This window comes from Geotrypetes seraphini, chromosome 15, assembly GCF_902459505.1.
Source record: "Geotrypetes seraphini chromosome 15, aGeoSer1.1, whole genome shotgun sequence".
NCBI lineage: Eukaryota > Metazoa > Chordata > Amphibia > Gymnophiona > Dermophiidae > Geotrypetes > Geotrypetes seraphini.
In genome coordinates, this window is record NC_047098.1 from 53,544,439 (window position 1) to 53,568,382 (window position 23,944).

At 41.6% G+C, this 23,944-nt stretch overlaps 1 long non-coding RNA gene across 2 annotated transcripts in view; it reads left to right on the forward strand.

Annotated features, from left to right (window-relative positions):
- LOC117349472 overlaps nt 1-23,944 on the forward strand; it is a 61,898-nt gene that overhangs the window by 34,143 nt on the left and 3,811 nt on the right. Inside the window, exons 2-3 of one of the 2 annotated variants that reach the window (XR_004537167.1) lie at nt 5,356-5,563; nt 21,533-21,635. This is a non-coding gene — a long non-coding RNA (uncharacterized LOC117349472). The remainder of the gene's footprint in view (nt 1-5,355; nt 5,564-21,532; nt 21,636-23,944) is intronic. The other variant, XR_004537166.1, reaches the window with a different exon arrangement.

Here is a 23,944-nt window from a genome sequence, read left to right on the forward strand (position 1 = left end):
AATTTTTGGATCGCAATTGCCTTAATGTTGTGGATGAGAAATAATTATTTGTTTTCGTGTAGTTTGGTTGTTTTATTATATTTCAAGAATTTCTTGTTTGTCTCCAAGTTTTGGTGATGTAAAGTTGGAAACTAATAAAGAATAAATAAACTAAATTGGATGTTTTTCTGTTTTGAAAATGCCCCTACATGTAACTTGCCCAATGCTATATGTAACAGATCTGCCTCTTAGGCTCTCTGCTTTGGTGGGCTTTTCTTAACTTTTAAGTGGCTAAACACAATATCTTTTTGGAACTATTTAGCTCCTCTCTATCTCCAGATACTCAACACCTGTATTTATAGACGTTTTCACAGTCAAGCATTTCCAGTCCCTGAACTCATCAAGGTGGAGTCAGTGATAAAGAGTTTGCCCCAGATATTTTAACGTTCATTCTTTTTCAGTAAAACTCGCCTTGTTTCTGGAGAACAGGCTTTCCATTTCTCATCGATTTTTCTCAGTCTGCAAGTACATTTGTTGGCAGTGGCGCAGTAGGGGGGGTTTGGCACCCCTCCTCCTCTCCACCCCTCCACCTCTTCCTACTCCTGTCCTCGCCATGCCCACGCTCCCTTCCCTTCTCCATACCTCTAGCTGTTCACCGCCGTGAGCAACAACGTCTACGTATTCCTCCTGACTGTGTCAGCTCTCCCGCTGATGTCACTTCTGGGTACCACGCCTAGGAAGTGACATCAGAGGAAGAACCAAAGGGGTCGCGAAGAGCATGTTGAAGTTGTGACTTGAGGTGTGGGAGAAGGGGAGGGGGTGGCAGGGGCAGGGGAGGGGCACCTCCGCTCCAGACGCCCCTCACCCTCGCTACGCCACTGTTTGTAGGAGAGAATTCCTGATGTACGCTGCTATCAGTGACAGAGTTGTGATGGGTACCCTTTGTGAATTCAGAGGCAGGCTGCAAACTCTCTCAATAGGGGACTCTTTCGGTCTTGGAAAATAATTCTTCTTTATTAATTGATAATTAAAGATAAAAACGATGGACCCCTGATCTGACCCAACAGCAGCAATTCTTTTTTTTTTTTTTTTTTAATATCTTTATTCATTTTTAAACCATACATAAGTGCAACATATTATACAATCATATTACATTATAAAAGCACTTAAAATCAATCAAATCTTAATCTATGACAAATAAATACATCACCCCCATATTCATATTCAAAAATTGCACTCAAATTAAAGAATTAAAAATATGTTCCAACCCACCCTGGACGTGCATGACCAAAGGGCAAAATCAACAATCACTCTGCAAAATTTTGTCAATGGCTCCCAAATCTTCAGAAACTTTTTGTAATGTCCCTGTTATATAGAAATAGTATGTTCCATTTGAAAAACGTGACAGAGACTACCACCAAAAGGTATAGTTCAGTCTATCCCAGTTTTTCCAATTCCTTAAAATAAGCTGCGGCAATTCTTATGTTCTTATGAAACTATTTCAGACGCCTGCTGTCAGGGCCGGATTTAGATGAAAAGAGGCCCTAGGCTATTCCACTTATGAGGCCCTTTCACCTCCCATTTCTAAGTTTGTAAATTACATGAGAGATAATAAAATACATCATTACTGTGATATATATCAATATGTTAAATGAAACATGTTGTTATTGGTACTAACCTTTATAACAAAATGTGACATGGATAATAAATTTTAAAAAAGTCAAGAACACTTATTTGGACATGTATTCTCAGCACCATATATAGTACTTGTAACAATAACTAATCAAACATAACACACAACATTGCCCCTTCCTATGTCCATAGTGCCCCCAGTGCGTCCTTCCTCACCTCACCCCCCCTCCGATGCCCGCCTGCCTCCCATCCCCCTTCCATTGAACACCCCCCATGCCAGCCTGCCTGCCTCCCATCCCCCTTCCACTGAAACCCCCCACCCCACCTCCACCCCCGATGCCAGTCTGGGCCGCCCTGTCCTGACGGATCCACGTTTTGCCTCTCTCCCCGCGGGGCTGGGATTTGCCCAGCTGTTTCCAGACTGATGTCTTTCCCTCCCTGATCCTCCTCCCAGGGCGAGAAAAAGAAAGGGAGAAGCCGAATCGGCGCCCCGTTGCGGCCGGAGCCGGTTCCGATCCCGAAGCGTAGAATTTCTCCTTATTTTCGGTACAGTGTTTTAGTGTTCACTGTTTTTAGAATAGTGTAATTTTAATTTTGCTAACAATTTGAAAGTAGGCCCCTCTTGATCTTGATGCCCTAGGCTGAAGCCTAGTTAGCCTATAGGAAAATCCGGCCCTGCCTGCTGTGATTGGGCCAACTTCCTGCAGATCACTTTACTATATGCAGGGTTCAAAAAGAGCCTAAAGACCTTTTTGTTAAAGAAGTTTCTTAGGGGTGAATTCAGTAAATGGTGTCCAAAGTCCCCCCCCTTTTTACAAAACCGTAGTGTTGTTTTTAGTGCCGACCGCAACAGTAACAGCTCTGATGCTCAAATGAGCGTCAAAGCTGTTATTGCCGCGGCTGGTGCTACGGTTTTGTAAAAGGGAGGGGGAGGGGGGCAGAGGGAAATTAGTAGCCTTCAAATAGTGGATTGGATTGGATTTATTATTTGATTTACCGCTATTAACATAAGTATTTAGCAGTGTACAATAAAAATAAAAATACAATAGTCACTTCACAAAATCTATTAAAAAAGTAATAAAAAATAAAACAATAGTTCGTATTAACAGAACCAAGTCAATCATTGCTAAATCTTATAGTCAGACTTTGCTTCCATAATATTGCTGAAATAATATTGCATTCAAAGAATTTGTCAGAGAATTCCATAATGCAGGACCTACCTAAGAAAAAGCTCTGCTTCTCGAGAGAGACAACATTATCCCCCCTCTTTGCGCTATGCTTTTTAGCGCGCTAATCATGTACTAAACGCTAATGCGTGCATGTTATCCTATGGACACGTTAGCGGTTAGCGCACACATTGACTTAACGTGCGCTACACGTGTGCTAAAACGCTTAGCACACCTTTGTAAATGAGGGCCTATAATACCTCAGCCTTGCAATGAAAACAGTTCTTTGCTAGAGGAGCACAAGGATCTCTGTTGATTATATCTAATAATAATAATAATAATAACAGTTTATATACCGCAATACCGTTAAGTTCTATGCGGTTTACAGAAGATTATTGGGGTACAAGTTGAGTTGACGTACAAGTTGAGTTAACTTAAGGGATGTGGGAACAATGGGGAGAAAGGGCAAGAGAGGGGAAGGAGGGAAGTGGGTCAGCTGTCTAGGTATTTCAGGAATAGGTGAGTTTTGAGGCGTTTCCTGAATACCTCATAAGTAGTGGGCAATAGGAGTTGTTCTAGGTCTTTACCCCATAGAGCAGCTTCTTGATGTGAGAGAAGATGCTCAATGTGTTTTTTTAGTTTGCATCCTCTAACCGGGGGAGAAACGAAGTGCGAGTGGGAGCTTCTCTTGTGTTTGTTGGCTGAGAAGGAGAAGAGGTCAGTGATGTATTTAGGGGTTAGACCGTAGAAAACTTTAAAACAGAGGCAGGCGAACTTAAACTTTACACGAGCTTCCATCGGCAGCCAGTGTAGCTGTTTGAAGTATGGCGTCACGTGATCGAACTTCTTTAGACCGAAGATTAGTCTGACCGCAGTGTTTTGCATTAGTTGTAATCGTCGCATATTCTTTCGGGGGATTGCTAAGTAGGCGATGTTACAGTAGTCGAGTTGACTTAATACAAGGGATTGTACCAAGATTCTGAAGGCAGAGTTATCCGGTTATCCGCGGGGACGGGAACGGTGATGGATTTTGTCACCGTGTCATTTTCTAATATCAAGCCTCTCTTGTCTCCCACCAACCTTCTCCCCCTCCTCCTCCCAATTTTATTTATTTAATTAATTAATTTTGGCAGAAGTACAACAGGCCCAAGATCAGGTGTTTGGATTATTTACAAAGCTTGGTAATGGTGCAGAACTGAGACCTGTCATAGAGCTCGTATTAAAAATGTTACGGGCTCCTCTGTTGTCTGATTTCATCAGAGGGCTAATTCTGGCTTGTACAGTTGCTATGTGGGCTGACATCTCATACGGTGTGTGGTGTCTTCATTGATAACTGTCTTTTACCTTGGAACATCTTATCAGCTGGGAAAAGAATCAGAAATAGTCTGTGGGTTTTTTTTTCTTTTCCTTTTTCGTTATGAGTTAATTATAGCAAACCCCACAATTCTAAAGAAATGAAGGGAAAATATTAGCAGAGTTGTTTGCAACAAACTGACTGGGGATTATGTGCTTCTCTCACCTAGGCCAGGAACTGTATTTCTCTTTAAAGCCACAGAGACTGCATGTTTACCACAAAGCACGGTGATCTAGGCAGACTTCGCATATACTTTTTCCCTTCTGCCTTTCACTAATCTTATGGTCTCGGTGTGCTTTTGACAGAGCACAGCGCAACAGTTAAAATGCATGCTGGGACTGGAGCGCACACCTTCAGAAAAATAATTACTTATACATTACAGAAATAGAACTATGTATATTGTGGCTAATTTGCTCACTAAGGATTTTCTTAAGTGGTGGCACAGAAAACTATTAGAAAACAAACATTCTTGAAGTCTCGACAAACTTTTCTGGCATGTAAGGGGTGATTCTATAACAGGGCACCTACAAAGAGGTGCCTGGTAAAAGCCTATATTATAAAGGAATGTAGGTACTGTATTCTACTTTTCTTTATAGAATGCTAACCTAGCTGGGGATACATGTAGAACTGTTTTATTCCTTAATGTTGGTTGTTTCCAAGTTTCCAAGTTTATTATTTGATTTGATTAATCGCCTATTCCAAGTTCTAGGCGATGTACAATTGCTAAAATAGCCAAATATGGGTAAACAATTCACAGACATAAATTTAAATAAATTAAAATGGCAAATACAAATATTCCTATACAAAATTTAAATCAATTAGATTAAATAATTAATACATACAATATCAAAGTGAAAGGAAAAATCATTAAGGGGTTAACAATCAGAGTTTAATTCAAAACATTTAGGGTAAAAACAAGAGGAGGGGAATTTAGGGTAAAAACAAGTATTTTACATATACATATTACATTTCAAACATGCTTCTATGGTTATGTTTTTGGCCCATATTTATATGCCTCATGCACGTATAAGGTTTGTTTTTATTTATTCTGACTATTTTATCACTGTTATTCAAGGCCATCTTTCTGTTTCTAATGAGTATTGTACTTTTCCATATATTTATCTCTTATAAGTTTTATGGTTTTTGTTGTTCTGCTCAAGTTTTATATGCTTCATGCTTTTTGATAGGTAGTCTAATGATCTTTTATTTATATTCTTATTCTAGCTATTTGGGCAGGCGAGTCAGGAGAGGAGGAGAGAAAAGCAGAAGCAGAGAAGAGAACAGGAGAGGGGAAGAAGGAGCAAGAGAAGGCAAGAGAGAGCAAGGGGCAGCGGTGAGAGGTAGCTCCGCCCACCCCCTGACATCATCCACCGGAGCTCCCCCTTAAAAGGGGAGGGACCAACGGCGCTCAGCTGTTCGGCACGGGTCAAAGGTGAGCGTTAAAGGCGCTTGCCTTAGTGAGAGCGCCTTTGCGAAGGGCCTTAAGAAGGGACGAGCACTGCAAAGAAGAAACACTAGGGAAGGACACCTACACAGGCAAGTACCACAAGGGCAACAGGACAGACAAGCAGTAGATAAACAAGTACAGTAGTAGCAGAGGACAATCACAGCAGACACAGAGGACACACACAAGCAACAGGGGTAGCAGGTTTAAAATCAAGAGAAGGACTTCACAGTAACACCAAGGACACTACACAGATTCCTACACAAGGAGAAGCCACTTCAGACAAAGTGTGAGAAGACATATAGCGAAACAGGGACAAGACACTTCAGATAGTAGACCAGCAAGTGGACAACAATGGATGCAGCAGGCAGAAGCAGGATGTTGAGCTACCCAGTTTTCTGCAATGTTTGCCATATGTATGACTACCTAAATAAATCCTAAAAATAAAATAAAGGGAAGGAAGGGGTAGAGCCAGGGGTCATGATATGAAACTCTAATAAGGTTACATTGCATATTTTAAAGTCATCTGCCTTGACCTCTGAAAAAAACCCTGAATACAAATGATAATTAACATTTTCTCTGCGTACAGTGTGCTTTGTGTTTTTTTAAAATTTTATGGTTGGTAGATCATTTTGACTTGGTCATTTTAAAAGTAGCTCGCAAGCCCAAAAAGTGTGGGCACCCCTGCTGCAGACAATCAGCCGGCATCTCTCCGTGCATCTTCCCTACCGGCACCTCCCACTGGTTGTTCAGGGCCCGTCTGTAGGGCCTGCGTACATGCATGGACATCATCGTGACCAGTGCTCCCTCTAAGCGGGCGGGTGTTGTGAGCAAAATTTTTTTCGCTGTGCGCTAAAAATATCGGGCGCCAGCAAGTTATGAGCCAACTCGCCCGATTCTCCTCTCGCCGCCCTGCCCGCCGTGCGCTGTGACGTGAAACTTGTGCGCTGGATGTAATATTTTGTGCGCCAGCGCATGCCAGCGCAGCTTAGAGGGAACACTGATCGTGACCACGTCAGCGCGCTTCCAGATGCCTCGAGCTGCGGCCACTGCGTTTAGTGCGCCACGGCTCAACAAAGTTTGTGAGACACTGTTTAAGTAAAGCCTTTCAGGGAGTGCATTCCAGAATGGGGTGTGGGGGCTGCTCTGGAGGAGGCTCACTGTGCATTGATACATTTCAGCTAACTGAATGCCTGTACCCTATCTCCTTATTTCTCTTTTCATTAAGGCATCAACTCCCAAATCCATCCTGGAGAACCCTCAGCCAGTTGGGCCTTTCAGACATCCACACTCAATGTGCAGCTCTAGGCTGCAGGAAATCTGAGTTGAAAGCTCTAACAGCAGTGTTATGGGGAGAGAAGGCAATTTTAATACTTATCCGGCTTTCTGCTTTTGCTTCCAGGAAACAAGTGGCAGTGGCGTAGTACATAGGAACATAACAATAGCCTTACTGGGTCAGCCCAATGGTCCATCAAGTCCAGTAGCCCGTTCTCACAGTGGCCAATCCAGGTTACTAGTACTAGGCCAAAACCCAAGGAGCAGCAACATTCCATTCAGAATCCTAAAGAACAGCAAGATTCTGGAATCCCAAAGAGTAACAAAAGATTCCGGAAGCCCAAGGAGTAGCAACATTCCATGCTACCGATCTAGGGCAAGCAGAGGCTCCCCCATGTCTTAATAACAGACTATGGACTTTTCCTCCAGGAATTTGTCCAAACCTTTCTTAAAACCAGCTACACAATCTGCTTTTAGTAAGAGTGAGCGGCACCCCCCTGCGGTGAGCATGCTCCCCCTTCCCCCATACCTTTTTAACTTCTCCGGCATGGGCAGCAGGCCCACGTCGAGGTTGGCTCACTCTTTGACGTCACTTCCCAGGTGCGGGTCCTGGAAGTGACGTCAGAGAGAGCACCGATGCTGACGCGGGCAGCAACTTCGCGCCGGGGAAGTAAAAAAAGGTACGAGGGAAGGGAAGTGGCATACGCGCGTGGCAAGGAGAGACGCGGGGGGGGGGGAGGCAGAGAGGAGGAAGTGTGCCATGCCCTTACGATGCCACTGATAAGAGGAAATGCTGTTTGTGGCAAAACCTCTTTCTTTCTGTATCCTATTGCAATTCAAAATAATGACTAAAGTTTTCCCATGCAAAAGCCACTTTTAAAAGTTCATGCTGTTTTTCTTGATGGGGGATCATCATGGTGCTTGGCTATTTAAAAGCTGATTTGCCCTGCTTTCATCCTCATTACGCACCTTCTCTCTTAATCTAATTTCATTTTTTCTTCCATTCACATCAGTGCCGCTGCTCCTCCTACACTCGGTACTTTTTCTGCCCTGTATACTGTAGACGGTTATGATATCACAGTAACCTTACAGATACTGAGATATACTGCCAGAAATCCTCCCAAAGTTTGGTGTTGGGTGACTTGAATCATTAATCATGTTAATTAGCAGCCTAGTAAGGGAAGATTATTATTTCAAGGCAAATAAGTTTTACACATTATGACCTGCGAATTGAATTCTTAAAGATATCAGCTTGAAAAAAAACAACAATAAAAAAAACCCTGAATCATTGTGGGGGAGGGGGATTATTAAACTGGAAAAGGAACAGGACAATGCAGGCTCCTTGTAATTACTCAGTACCAAGATTTCCAAACAAAGACCTGAGTTTTTGCAGCCCACACAGGCCATCTGTAATTAAATAAACACATTATTAATGCTGATTTGGGCGGGAACCTACTCCCAGCAAATCTATAAAATGAAGGGTTCTAAGTTTAAGTCCAGAAAAATCTCCTGTTGTTCAGAATTTGACTTCCCTGAATGTTTTGAAAAGCTCAAGTGTGTTTGTGTAAGCATCTTGGGAATGGGGATTTCTATACCACCTTTTTGTGACTTTGCCATTTAAAATGATGGGCACCAGTGCTGACCATTCAGGAATAATTTTTTTTATTTAATTCGATTTGGCCTATTAAATTGATTTTTTGATTCAATTCACTTTTCCTTCTCAAATGGGTGGTTTGTTTTTTTTCAAACAGCCTGATGGACTTATTTTTATAGCCTCTTCACGCACCCCCCCCTCCAACCCCACACTGGTGCTGTGGAATAAACAAACAAACAAAAAAAATACTTTTCCTCTCTGTTACAAAATAGAAAATAAAATTATTTTTTCTATCTTTTGTTGTCTGGTCATTTTATTATTCAAATCATGTTGGCCCAGGCTCTGGTTTCTGTTTGTCTTTTGTTAACTTGCTCACCAGGCTCTCCTGCCCATTTGACGTTTTCTTCTTTCTCTGTGCTCATCATCCATCTTCCATCTCTGTACCTTTCCTTCCACTGCCATATCCAACATTTCTGTTTCGTTCCCACTGTCTACCATCTCTCTCCTGCCTTTTGTCTAACCTCTCTATTCCTCTCCATGCAGCATTTCTCCCTTCCTCCCCTCCATTATCATATTTTACATTACATTACATTGTGCAACATTTCTTTCTCTCTCCCCATGCACCATCTTTCCCTGCCCTCCACCCTATGCCTAACCTTTCTCTCTCTCTTCTCCAAGCATGTCTCCCTCCCCTGTACCTTATGTAAGATTTCTCCCTCTCACCCAGAACGTCCTCTCCGACGTCAAAATTGACGTAGGGTGGCGAGAGTTGGTCGGCCCCGGGGAAGAAAAGCAGGGAGATCTCGGCGCCGGCTTGTTCCCGATGGCAGAGTGGCAGCCTAGTCCCCGATGGGTGGCCAGTTGTGCATCCCCTTGGGGCGTGCACCTGGGGTGGACTGCCCCCCCCTTAGTACGCCACTGGAATGAGACAATGGCGAGGCTCAGAGATCTATGATAGTGGAATGGGATCAAATAGCAAGGTTGTTTTATGAGAGGTATTGAATGGATCCGTGAAAATTAAATGCTACTCTTTTCATAATGATCGAAAGGGAAAGGAGCCTCGACCCTGATGAAGAATTAGTGAAACACGATCATGTTGGGAGAGGTGACCCAAATTGTGAAGAACCTTAAAGAAAAGTGCAAATACAAGATAAGTAATTCATATTTACTGAAGACTTCAAATATTTATGGAGTACAGAATAGAAATAATATTATTAAAAAAAATTAAAAAATAAAGAAAAATAAATAGATAAAAAATATAGATAATTCTAAAATGATCCTATGAAGACTGGGGGAGTTGAACTGAGCTATAAAATTGAAAAATCAGATTGACCATCTGAGGATCCTCACAGCACAGACCCCTGAGAAATCCCACTATTTATCCTTCTTATCCAAACCTTCTTTGAATCCCTGTAGTGTCTTCTGCCCTATCACAACCTCCGGGAGTGCGTTCCACGTGTCCACCACTCTCTGGGTGAAGAAGAACTTCCTGGCATTGGTTCTAAACCTGTCCCCTTTCAGTTTCTCCGAGTGCCCCCTTGTATTTGTTGTTCCCCACAGTCTGAAGAATCTGTCCCTGTCTACCTTATCTATGCCTTTCAGGATCTTGAAAGTTTCTATCATGTCTCCTCTAAGTTTCCGCTTTTCCAGGGAGAACAGCTCCAGCTTTTCTAGCCTATCCCTTTTATCAATTTCATCACCCTTCTCTTTTCTAATTCCACTATATCTTTTTTGAGATGCAGTGACCAGAACTACATACAGTATTCAAGGTGTGGCTGTACCATACAGCAATACAAGGGCATTATAACATTTTCATCTTTGTTTTCCATTCCTTTTCTGATAATTCCTAACATTCTATTTTCTTTCTTAGCCGCCACCGTCCATTGATCTGAGGGTTTCAATGTATCCTCAACAAAGACACCTAGATCCTTTTCCTGAGCAGTGACTCCTTACGTAGAACTCTGCATCACGTAGCTATAGTTTGGGTTCCTCTTTCCCACATGCTCACATTAAACGTCATCTGTCATTTTGATGCCCAGTCTCCCAGTTTCACAAGGTCCCCTGAGTTATCTCTTCTCCAGGCTGAAGAGTCCTAGCTGCTCTACCTTTTTCTCTTAGGGAAGGATTGGAGGAGATTAAATTACACCTTTTGGTGGAATTCTTTATGTCATATCTATAAAATGGAAAGATTTATTGCATTGCAAAGAGGATATTTCAAGAAGTTTCAGGATGTGTGGAAACCATTGACAAGATATTGTACGGAGTAACTGAAAATGTTTCCCTTAAATATATCAGTTCAAATGGATAGGGTGGGAATTATGGTATTGATGTGTATTTATATGATTATTGGTTATGTGGTAGGGAGGGGGGAGGGATAAGAAGTTATGTAATAAACAAATGATAGAATGTAAGTGATATCTGTAGTGTTAATGTGACGGAATATATACTTACACTTTATGTAATTTTGAAAATGAATAAAAATTTGAAAAAAAAAAATAAAAAAGTGACTAAGGCACTAGTCGTCCAAAGTCGGCAACGTCCAAAGTCCATTCTCAAAAAATATATCCAAAATATTATTTTTTTTCAAGAATCATCTACTTCTACGTCCAGCCGTTTGATTGTCCAGACCGCTAAGGCGCCTATCTTTATAAAGACAGAAGAGAACTGCAGACAAATGTACAAAGATGCAGGCTAAATTTATTTAAACCAAGATCATGAATGCGGTTAATGTTACCACCTTGTACCATACCAAGGGACCCGACACGGTCCGTGTTTCGGTAAACACGCCTTCATCAGGGGTCCCAGGTGGATAAGGTGTCAAATAAAACCGCAAAACAAACACTTAGCCTGATAGGATCGCAGCGACGAACAGTGAGAAAAATCTCTGGAAACTCAGCCTTAGCGAAAAAAGCCATCGCGGAAACCGAAAACTTATAGGTTTTGAGCAGGCGGTAGTTTTTCGGGTAGCGCACACTAATCTGGTGCGTGTGCTAAAAACGCTAGCGAACCTTTGTAAAAAGAGCCCTAACTATTTGGGGTTGAGAGTATGCAATATGGCAAGAAACCCTAACTGGTTATAAAAAAAAAAAAAAAACCCTCATGCTGTCAGATCACAGAACAGGTGCCATTTGAACTGGAAGTACACAGGAGCAGGAGGAATGAACTGGGACAAAAAAAAAAAGTTGTAATGAAGCACCATGTGGAATTATCTTATTACTGTGTGGGAAGACTTACCCATGCCTATAATTCACAAGGGATCTTATTCACTGACGCAGAAATGGCTGCCATGTGATTTCATTCCACTCTAAACACAAAAACAAAATTATACCAACGCTCAGGGACAATTTGAAGACTCCCACTCAAAAACAGTTTCTGTCAGTACGGCTTTTGCTAAAAGCTTAATGCAGCCGTGCTGGCTGAGGTCTTGAAGTATTACCTTGTCTGATGCTCAATTCTAATGCATTATTCTTATGTAATAGATGTTAGAGCTCTGGGACCTGTGCGCTTCATGTAGGCAAACAAAACAATTAATATTAGACGGAACTGAAGACACCCCATTTCATTATCAACTTGACTCTTGAATAGTTGCTCTTATGTTCTGAGCTCATAGCGGGGCATTTTCGACAGGATGTCTAAGTCGGAGTTTGGGACGTTTTGGGAAGCACGCCCAAAAATCCTGGAGAGAAAATGACCATTTTCAACACAGCAAAATATCTCTCTTTTATTTTCAAAAATGACCATTTCTAGACGTTTTTGTGCTCAGTGTGTTTATATTTTAGGACCATTTTTGAAAACTCTCTTCCAAAAGAAAAATTGCACATAAACCATTGGGTCATACAAACAGCCAGCATTTTAGCAGAGTGGCTACAGAAACATTTCAACAAATAGAGGGCCACTCTAGGGGGAACTATAGTAAACGTCACATTAAAAGGTCTCAGGTAAACATCTCACCATAACCCACTTATATTGTATGCAGAGACCTCCAGAACCCACCCAAAACTTACTATACTTACCTGTATACCATAAGAATAGCCCTTATGTCTGCAGGTGTCATCTTTAAGAACATAAGAATAGCCTCACTAGGTCAGAGCAATGGTCCATCAAGCCCAGTAGCCCATTCCCATGGTGGCCAATCCAGGTCACCAGTACCTGGCCAAAACCCAAGGTGTAACAATATTCCATGCTACCGATACAGAGCAAGCAGTGGCTTCCCCCATGTATTTCTTAATAACAGACTATGATATCATATAAGGAAAAAGAATAATATATGATAATTGAAAGAATGGGGGATGGGTGGGTTATGATAATTTAATATATATGTGCATAATTTAATTGATTAATATACATAGGAATTATATTATTCATGTATAGTTATGAGATGGGGGTGGGATATAAATCTTTTAGTCATATATTGTTATGGAATTATCAAGTGATAATGTAATATGTTGTGTTCATATTTTAATGTACACTTGATGTATATGTTAAAATGAATAGAGATTTGAAAAACAAAAAACAAAACAGACTATGAACTTTACCTCCAGGAACTTGTCCAAACCTGTCTTAAAACCAGCTATGCTATCCGTTCTTACCACATCCTCTGGCAACATGTTCCAGCGCTTAACTACAATAGGTTTTGGGTGGGGTTTGGAGGGCTCACCATAAACAGATTATGGTGAGATGTATACCTGGGACTTGTTAATGTGATGCTCACTGCAGTACCCCCTAGAGTGCCCCTCTTCTCTGCTGAGCTGTGTCTGTGTAGCTATCTGAAGCTGTAATACATGCTGGTATGTACTGTTTTTTTCACATCTTTGAATTGAGAGAGGGGTTCGATGGGGGGAATAAGGGGTGGGTGGGATCATGCTTTAATCTCTCCAGTGGTCTTCTGGTCAGTTTGGGTAACTTTGTGGCCCTTTTTCATTTTTAAAACAGATCTAGCTCCAAACATCTAAATGGTGCCCTGAACATTTGGTTAAATGTTTGACTATCGCTGCAAAACATCCAAGTCTTAAACCTGCCCAAAACACACCTTCAACACCCCCCCTTAGAATTTAGACAAACAGAGGATAACCAGCCTAGAAAAACATCTAAAAATATGGTTTTTTAAAATAGTGGATGTTTTAGCAGGAAAAACGTCCAAATGCCATTTTATGCCAGGTTTCGGACATTTTTCTCTTTTGAGAATGAGCCCCATAGTGTTCTATGACTTGTATAAATGTGTGCAGATGAGTAGAATTTGGGCATATACATGCATAGGTATGCACAAAATACCCCAAATCTAGCCCAGTATCCTGTTTCCACAGTAGCCAATCCAGGTCACAAGTACCTGGCAGAAACCCAAATAGTAGCAACAATTCATGCTACCGATCCCAAGGCAATCAGCTTTCCCCATGTCTGTCTCAATAGCAGACTATGAACTTTTCCTCCAGGAACTTGTCCAAACCTTTTTTTAAACCCAGCTATCCTTTGGCAATGAGTTTCAGAGCTTAACTATTCGTTGAGTGAAAGAAATGTTTTCTATTGGTTTGAAAAGTATCTCCATCTGGCTACATGCCATTCTGTAAATATGTGCATATTTTCCAAAGGGTGCTTTGACAGGTAGGTGTGCACATGGGTGGGGTCTGGACAGAATATGGGCGGAGCTCACATTTATGTGTGTAATTTATACAATACCATATGTGTGTCTCTAGCATCTAGGCATGAGCATTTACCACCAGCTGTGTAGCTGGCATAAGTGTCACACCTAACTGCATGCACTTCTATGCCCAGTTTCTTTAGTATACCATAATGGAAAATAGTTGCCTAATTTCCTTTTCTAGAGTAAGTTCTCTAGGTGCCTAATGTTCTAATGTCTGCTTATTAGGCATTTCATAAATATTATGCTGGCATTGTATTATATCTCTTATTTGAATTTCAGTGCTGTTAATAAGTATATTTTTCATTCTGTTTCATGGTAGTTCTAATATTAAGTTTTAATTTGCTGATTTTGAGTTTACCTCATTTATTGTATTTATGTTTATAGTTGGTCTTTTTACTAGTGTTATGCTGTTAACAAAATTGCAAGCTTGATGTCGGAGAGAGTGTGGCGCAGTGGTTAAAGCAACAGCCTCAGCACTTTGGGGTTGTGGGTTCAAACCCACCCTGCACCTTGTGACCCTGGGCAAGTCACTTAATCGCCCCAGGTACATTAGCCAGATTGTGAGCCCTCTGGGACAGACAAGGAAAAATGCTTGAAAACCTGAATAAACTCATGTAAACCATTCTGAGCTCTCCTGGGAGAAGGGTATAGAAAATTGAATAAATCAATAAACTGTATTTGCTGCACGCTGCCTTGGGCGAATCTCTTCATAAAGGCGATTAATAAATTCCAATAAATAATTCTAGGCACCCTTTATAGAACCCTCCATATGCCCTAGAGTTAAGCAGTACTTGGTGATGCATCCTGTCTAACGTGCGCTAAGGGAATTAGCGCATGCTAAATTTCAAAGTCCATTTTATATCTATGGGAATTTAATGCATGATTTAATAATTCCCTTAATGCATATTAAGATGTATTAAACTCTAATACTGCTCAATGAATTCCCTTTAAGAGCGTGAATTATCGCGGCAGGGGACCCTTGCCCTAGTCCCGCTATGGTATAACTACTGAGCATTTTTCCTGCTGATTCCTTGTAAACAATGCCTGAACATCATGGAAGTTAAGAGCGGATAGCACAGCTGGTTTTAAGAAAGGGTTGGACAAGTTCCTGGAGGAAAAGTCCATAGTCTGTTATTGAGAAAGACATGGGGGAAGCCACTGTGAGAACGGGCTACTGGGCTTGATGGACCATTGGGCTGACCCAGTCAGGCTTTTCTTATGTTCTTAAAGGATCCAGGTTTCCAAGTTTGATTAAAATCTGATATACCGCCTACAAAAATTGTCAAAGCGGTGGGGTCAGCTTGGGGAGAGGGAGGAAAGCTGCTAGAGGCTGGTACCCTAAGCAGTCAGGTGCAGGGTGGTTGGGTTGGAGGGAAAGAGCACCACTAGACACCTGCTCCTCCAACCAACCCTTCTTTGGTGCCCCAGACCTAGTGAAAAGTTTCCCATGCACAATGTGCATGAGAAACTTTATTTTTTTAAAGTAGGGTCCAGGAATAAAGATTCCAAATTATCCATGCAGTAAATTATTGGCTTAGTTAAACACCACAGCCCATGATTCTTTTAAACCCTGGCCATGGCTTTTAAATATATACTCAGATGGTCAGCGCCAGCTGATACCCAGACCACAGTGCTAAATATCTGGGGATGGTGGTGATGGACACAGTGATCTGGGGAATGTCGATATTAAGTGCCATTATCTGGATAACGTAGGACAGATTTTTGGCCATCCCAAGTTATTTGGATAGTTTTCCAGAGAGTGGATCTGAATATTGCCACGTATCTGGATAATGTGCCACTCTGCCCCTGAGTCCTCCAAGATGTCTAATACCGTAATTCGTCTGTTTTCTGAAAGTAGAAAAGCTGGCAAGGAAAGAGGATTTCTCAGAAAAGAGCTACCACAACTGCCGTCACTTACACGAGACTTCAGAGAAACCTGCCCACATCACAGATAAGACACACACAGCACGGTTTTCCTTCCTTGTCTTTCCTTTCTTCAGTTGTTTGTGCTGTGTTCCTATTTAAGGTATGGTGGTGCCAAGCTGGGTCTGATGAAGGGTCAGCACAGCATTGGCAGTGTCCCAGATTTATTTGGATCAATAACAAGTTGCATACATTGAAGCTATGGGCTCCCAAGTGACAATTTTAAGAACATAAGGATTGCCATACTGGGTGAAGGCCCATCTAACCCAATGTCTTGCTTCCAACAGTGCCTAGGTCAGAATCCCAAACAGCATGTAGCTATTGATCTCCTGGGATTCGCAATGGCTTTCTCCATTACCTTAGTGGCAGTTTATGGACTTTTTCTCCAGGAACTTATCCAAACCTTATATAATGCCAGATATGTTAACTGATTCTACCATAATCCTTTGGCAGCAAGTTGCAGAGCTTAACTATTTGTTGAGTGAAAAAGTGTCTAGTATGTTTTAAAAGTATTACCATGCAGCATTTATGGATCGTCCCTTTCGCTTTGTGGTTTTTTTGAAAAAGTAAACAATCCATTCTCATTCACCCATTCTACTCCACCCAAGATTTTGTAGGTCTCTATTATCCCTCCCCCTCACCCACATACCTCAGCTGTATCTTTTTTCCAAGCTAAAGAGCCCTAACCTCTTAAGCCTTTCCTCATATGAGAGGCGCTCCGGCTCCTTAACCATTTTGGTTTCCCTTCTTTGAACTCGGTGTAGTAGTTAGAGTTACAACCTCAGCACCCTGAGGTTGTGGGTTCAAACTCTGCGCTGCTCCCCGTGACCCTGGTCAAGTCACCTAATCCTCCACTTCCCCAGGTGAGCCCACTGGGACAGACAGGGAAAATGCTTGAAAACCTGTATGTAAACTGCATTCAGCGTGGTTGTATAATTACAAAAAGACAGTACAGTGGTGCCTCGCATAACGAACGCCTCGCACAACGAACGCTGCACACAACGAACTTCATGTCTTGATTCACACAACGAACTTCGTTTCACACAACGAACTTCACACAACGAACTTCGTTTCACACAACGAACTTCGTTTCACACAACGAACTTCGTTTCACACAACGAACTTCGTTTCACACAACGAACTTCGTTTCACACAACGAAGTCGCCCGAGCTGCCGATGTATTGCATCCTTCCGCGCAGGCACTGCAGGCAGTCGTTAGTCACTGCGCTTAACTGCCCTCTCTCACTGTATACAGTCGTCCTTTTAAGATAAACTCAATATTTTTTATATATCATGGCTTCTAAAAAAAGCAGGAAGGTGATTTCTGTTGAAATGAAACGGGAAATAATTAGAAGGAGTGAATGTGGGGTCAAACAGTGTGACCTCGTCAAACAGTTTGGCCTCAGCAAGACCACCATTTTCACCATTTTGACAAATTTATCTTTTTTTATGTCATCTTAGCATATTTTATGCTGCAGAACGAATTATTTTTTTTAACATGTATTGTTATGGGAAAACGCGTTTCACATAACGAACTTTTCGCATAACAAACTTGCTCCTGGAACGAATTAAGTTCGTTGTGTGAGGCACCACTGTATATAAGATCCCTTCCCGTTCCCTTTTTTGAGATGCGGTGACCAGAATTGCACACAATACTCGAGGTAGCGCCCTGAAGTGTTACAGAGGCATTATGACTAATGTGACCCTATGTCCCGTTTTGAACGGGACCATCCCATTTTTAGATCCCCTGCCTCGTTATGCCCATGCAAAGCTTCAGAACACCGAAATGTCCCGTTTTCAGAGACAGCGTCCCAAAGCTGTGCATGGGGACAGCGGGACAGACGATGGTGGAGCCTGTGCTCTCTCCCTGCTTCCCTGTCCACCGCCGCCGCCACTGCAGGAAAGGAAGGTCCAGGCGCCGGCCCACAAGCCTTCTCCCCGCCATCAATTCTGACGTCGGAGAGGAAATTCCAGACCAGCCAGGCAGCGATTGACAGAGCGACGTCGCTTTTACTGGTTGTTCTCTGCCCCTCATAGCCGCCCTTGTGTGCCTACAGTGTAGCTTTGCGCGGCACATGCACACTTTTACGCCTCTTTCCGTAGTCTGTTCTGCGTAGGTGCCGATCGCTATCACCCTGCGAGTCATCTCATGTATGTTCGATGGCCTTCCGCGAACCTCATTTGCATGCACAGTTTTTCAAGAATCACTTGACTTTTTGAAATCATTACATGTACGACAGCAGCTTGTCAGATTTTACCGGCCATATTAGAGAATCTTCCTCCTAGTGACCAAATAGAGAATGACACGGTGACAAAATTCATCACCATTCCCGTCCCCGCGGATAACCGCGGGAAACCATCTTCATGTCATTCTTTAAAGAGAGAGGGAAGAATAAGAGTATGAATGGCCACAACCACTGACTCTCAAGCTTTGCTTTGAAGAATGCTGGTGTAGAAGGACTGAGGTTGAAACAGACACTACAGAATGGCAGTCTCTGGTATCCAGAGCAGATATTGTGATGTCATAATGCCTCATTCCACCAGTGCCTAAGAGCCAATCACATCAGTGATGTCACAATGGCTTCATTATCCTTGGCTCCCATAAGAATCAGAGTATGAATGGCCACAACCACTGACCCGCAAGCTTTGCTTTGAAGAATGCTGGTGTAGAAGGACCGAGGTTGAAACAGACACTAGAAAATGACATGGGATTATTTTCCGCGGTTATCCGTGGGGACGGGAACGGTGATGAATTTTGTCACCATGTCATTCTCTATGACCAAAGTTAGATCTCAAAATTGCAGTTTTCTGACTGAGCTGCAAGTCCAGAGACTGGAGGAAATTGCTTGGCGGGGGTATGGTTAAAGATCAGTGTGTATGCAGATATCACACGGGGCCATGCATGCTGAAGGGTTTTCCTCATTTGGCGTGCAGGTGGAAAAAGCTGAATATATTTAGGTCTGCCTCATGTGGCTTTTTCAGCCTAGCAAAGCCCTTTATCTTGCTATAAATGCTGCCTTTCTTTCTTTAGTTCTGTGAAGCGTGTCAAGTGGCGATATTCAACCTACTTCATTTTAACATGAATGATCGTTATTCCCCTGCCTCTCGGCAAGCTTCCACGTTAGCGAGGAAAAAAAATAAATTTACACAGATGATGTCATGCAAGCCACAGATCCAACTTTAAAACCAATGCTAGCCAAATCATTTGGCCGAGTGAACTGTGTTACACAGCTGCTGGGCAGCTCAGGTTTGGTTCCTTAACTCCATCCGCAGCGTCTTATCAGGCAAAATACAGGGAGATAACAAGAATCACAGACTAAGGAGGTCGCTTTGGCTTTTCTGCCCCATTCTTTGCCATGCTGACCCACTAGTAAGAAAGCAAAAGTGTGTTCTTGGTATGAGTGTTATGTTACTGCCGCAGGGTACATGGACAAAAGGTTCTTTGTACTGCTAAGGATGAGGGGGCTCATTGCCACAGCCCACATGCACAACTGCTGTTTTCCAGTACTGAGCACTGAGAAACACTGAGATAGAGAAAATCTTGAAGAGTCTGTGCAGATTGATAGCCAGCTAAGGAGATGGATGTTGGCCTGTGGCTTGGTGAAGCTTAGCCTGAGCTTTGGACGAATCTTGGCGCATACGGTGTCCTTTCATTGTAAGGTTCAGGAGTTAGTGGTGGCCCTCATTGAGCTTAAGGGCTCCTTTTACACGGAATAGCGCGTGCTAGCCGCTACTGCCTCCTTTTAAGCACTACATTACGACTTATAGAGTGATGTTTGTTTGATAAACAAGAAAAAAGAAAGAAAGAACTCTTACACAAGAAGTTGCAAAATTGTAACCTTTATTTATTTATTTTTGTAACCAAACATGGAGCGTGACCACAAACTCTGGTTCATCTCTAGGGGGGAGCGTTCCCTCCTTGTAGAGTTTCACGTTTCTGTGTGACTCATAAATTGTTGGTCTCGATCTATATTCAGGTTACTTGTTTGAATGTGAGGTCAGTTTATATATTTTTGAATCTAAGCATTTTTCTGACTTCCACTAGTTTCTTAACTAGTATCACCCCTACGATTCCTGAAGGTTTATGCTGAGATAGCCATAAGAAGTTAGAATGTCCAAGCTAACACCCAAGGCAGGCTAGAACATGCGATAAGTTAGGTCTGCAGCTAAACATAATTCAGCATTTTATTAAAGAGAAAACTTAGTTCAACACTTAGGAAAACCAGTCCCAGCCTCCTTCAGTATTATCATATGATACTGTGTTGTTTGGTATGGCAATGAGAGCAAAAAGTCAGATTTCTACAAATAATAACAAATTATTACTTATAATGACTGGGGCTGTCATTCAACAAATTACGTATAATTGGGAAAAATTGGAGTAGATTAAATTATAATTTCTGGTGGAATTCCTTATGTCATGTTTATAAAATGGAGAGATTTATTGCAATACAGTGGGGATGTTTCAGGAAATTTCAAGATGTGAGGGAGCCATTAACAAAGTATTGTATTAGATGACATTCTTTTCCCTTAAATTTACAAGTTCAATTGTGAGGGGGGATGGGGGTAATTTTATTGTTACATACTGTATAAGGTATTGATTATATATAGGAAAGGGTGAGAAGGGAGGGTGGGAGATAAGAGCATATCATTTGTACCATGATTATTAAGTGATATATTTATTGTTATTTTGTTTGGACACATTGTCACATGTATTGTAAGTTTGAAAATGATTAAAAAATTTAAAAAGGCTATCAACTTTCAAGTTTTAATAAAATTTGATGGATCGCTTAATTATAATACAAAGCGATGAATAGATCTAAAAACATGTGGTACATCAGTACGGGGAGACAACATTATTAACATAAGTCAAACAATAAACAAAACAGATCCAAAAGGGAAAAAAGGGGGAAGAACTACAATATTTAACAGTAAAGGAGACAAAAAGGGAGAAAACGATAGGGGGGAAAAGGCCACGTGAAGGTCTTATAAAAATTAAAATTGTGATAAAATTCTAAATGAAAAAAATTAGCAATTAAAAGCATCTTTAAAAAGAAAGCTTTTCAGTTTGCTTTTAAATCTGTCTATAAGACGCTCTTCCCTTATATATATTGGGAGGGAACGATGGAGAAAATATATTGCCCACGGGTATTAATAGATTTCAAAGAAGGGATAGCCAGCAAGTGTTGGTTATCAGATCTAAGTGATCGAATAGAAGTAGAAAACTCGCTCAATAAAGGCCAGGGTTTTGTGAAGGATTGATTTAAACGCTAATAGGCAGATCTTGTAGGTAATTCGGTTCATGTTCATATCTGGTGCAGAATTTAAAACCGTGTTGAAGAAAAAGAAACTATTATTCTCCTTTATGCTGAATTCCAGCCTGGTGCTTTCAAAGTGCATTCATTACCTTGTAACTTGTCTACTTGCCTACAGCCTAACTTAATTATCACAATATTTAAATTGTTATGCAGTCACATTTAATGACTTAATTTGATCTGTTTGAGAGTTACATAATGGCGGTTGGTTTCAGGGAAAACAGAAGCATGGATGTGACAATTAAGTGAGCAGAAAGCTCTGATCTGTGTCTCTGATTCTCTCTTCAGAATCTTCTCCACGTCTCAAGCACAAATAAGGTAAATTAATTGTCCTTCTCTGCAGTATAAGATAACACAATTTGTAAGACTGTGTTTAAGAAAACAAATACGTTGATAGGGTGAAAATATATAAATAGGAACATAACAGTTGCCCTACTGTGTCCGACTATGGAACTACCTAACCCAGAATCCAGTAGCCGGTTCAGGTTACAAGTACCTGACAGATTCCCAAAAAGTGACAAGATTCTATGCTGCTAAATCTTAAGGATAAGCAGCAGCTTTCCCCAGTTCTAACTTCATAACAGTTTATGGATTTTTCCTCCTGGAATTTGTCCAAACCATTTTTTTAACCCAGCTACATTAGCTCCCAAATTTTTCTCCATCCCCGCAGGAACTCAATGTTCTCGCTCCGTCCCCATGAGTTTTGTTGCTGTCCCATTCCTGTAAGCTCTGCCTTAACCGCACAAGCCTCAGACACATGATTTTAAAGTGTTTGAGGCTTGTGCAGATGAGGACGGAGCTTGAAGGAATGGGGAGGGGACAGGCAGAGAACTTGCGGGGATGGGACGGGAAAATGAGTTCCCGCGGGGATGGGGTCAAATTTCTCCCCATGTCATTCTCTACTCCCAAATTCTATAAATGGGAGTAGGGTAAGTTATCCATGAAACTTAATTTGCTAAATTGGCACCTAGTTGATGATAAATATCAGTAATTGGACTTAACAAGTACTAATTGATCATCTAGGGCCTGATTTTTTTAAAGTACGCCTAAAACTTAAGCGCTGAGTAGTGCGGCATGAAGCAAGAGTCTATAAAAGTTAGGTGCACTTTATAGAATTGCACTTAGCTCCACCTAAGTGCGTTTAGATGTCACTAGGTGTTCTAACTTTAGGCATACCTTATTTACGCCAAGCTTTTCTTCGCCTAAATACCTGCGCCTAAGTTAACCCTTTCAGGACCAAGGGACATATTTGTCCCATAACTTTAAAATCCTATAAATTTTGATTGGGATAGTCTACAGTTCTAAATTTGATATGTATGGATTCCATATGATACTGCCTTTATGTAAACAAACTGGTTCCGACATTCATTCATTAGCGTCGTTGCCAGATTGACGAGAAGATTCACTTGCCACACTGTCCATAAGCCAGAAGTGTGATTTTTTAAAATAAAAATAATGATATTTCACAAAAAAAAATCAATTTTTTGGCATCTGCAAGCCCTTTTTACCATAAAAATGTCGTCAAAACCACAAAAATTGGCCTACGATCCTTATGGTCCTGAAAGGGTTAAGCACCTAACAGCACCTAACTCACAAAGAGGCACCTAATTCGAAAACACACCGATGGTCCACCCCAACCACACCCCCTTTTAGGTAGGCGCTTTGGACTAGGCACCTACTTTTTATAGAATCATGTTTTCGAGTTAGGCATCCAACTTTCAATTAAGTCTAATTAAAGCTAGTGGCACTAGAAAAGGTTTAAAGAAGAAAGACCAAGATGATAAAGGAGATGGAACTCCTGTTATATGAGGAAAGACTAAAGAGGTTAGGGAAAAGAGATGGCTGAGGGGAGATATGATTGAAGCCTACAAAATCCCGAGTGGTGTAGAACGGGTACAAGTGGATCTTTTATTACAAAGACTAGGGGACATTTGAAGTTCCAGAGTAATACTTTTAAAACCGATAGGAGGAAATATTGTTTCAGTCAGAGAATCGTTAAGATCTGGACCACGTTGCCAGAGATTGCGTTATGAGTGTGTAATGTAGCTGCTTTTAAAAAAGGTTTGGACAAATTCCTGGAGGAAAAGTCCTTAATCTGCTGTTGAGACAGAGGGGGCAAGCCATTGCTTGCCCTGAATTGATGGCATGGAATGCTACTGCTATTTAGGGTTTTTCCAGGTACTTGTAATTTGGATTGGCCTCTGTGAAGATGAGATATTGGGCTAGAAGGGCCATTGGTCTGACCCAGTAAGGCTGTTCTTATCAGTGCCAATTAAGTTAGGCAACTACATAGACTAGGTGTTTCAATGTAGGTGCCTAACTATAGGTGAACTATATAGAATTTGCCAACTAATTTCTATGGCATGCAACTCGAAAGGGGGCATGGGCCTGGAAGGGTGTGTCAGATTGTAAGCTCTTTCGAGCAGGGACTGTTTTCTTACTCTTTGTGACTCTGTGCATTGACGTGTGTGTCTATTAACATAGAAACATAGAAAGATGACAGCAGATAAGGGCTATAGCCCATCAAGTCTGCCCACACTATTTACCCACCCTCTTAAGTCTACTGACCCCCTAAAGTATAATTGTAATTATACTGTCACTCTACTGACCCGCTCATTCAAGTCCTA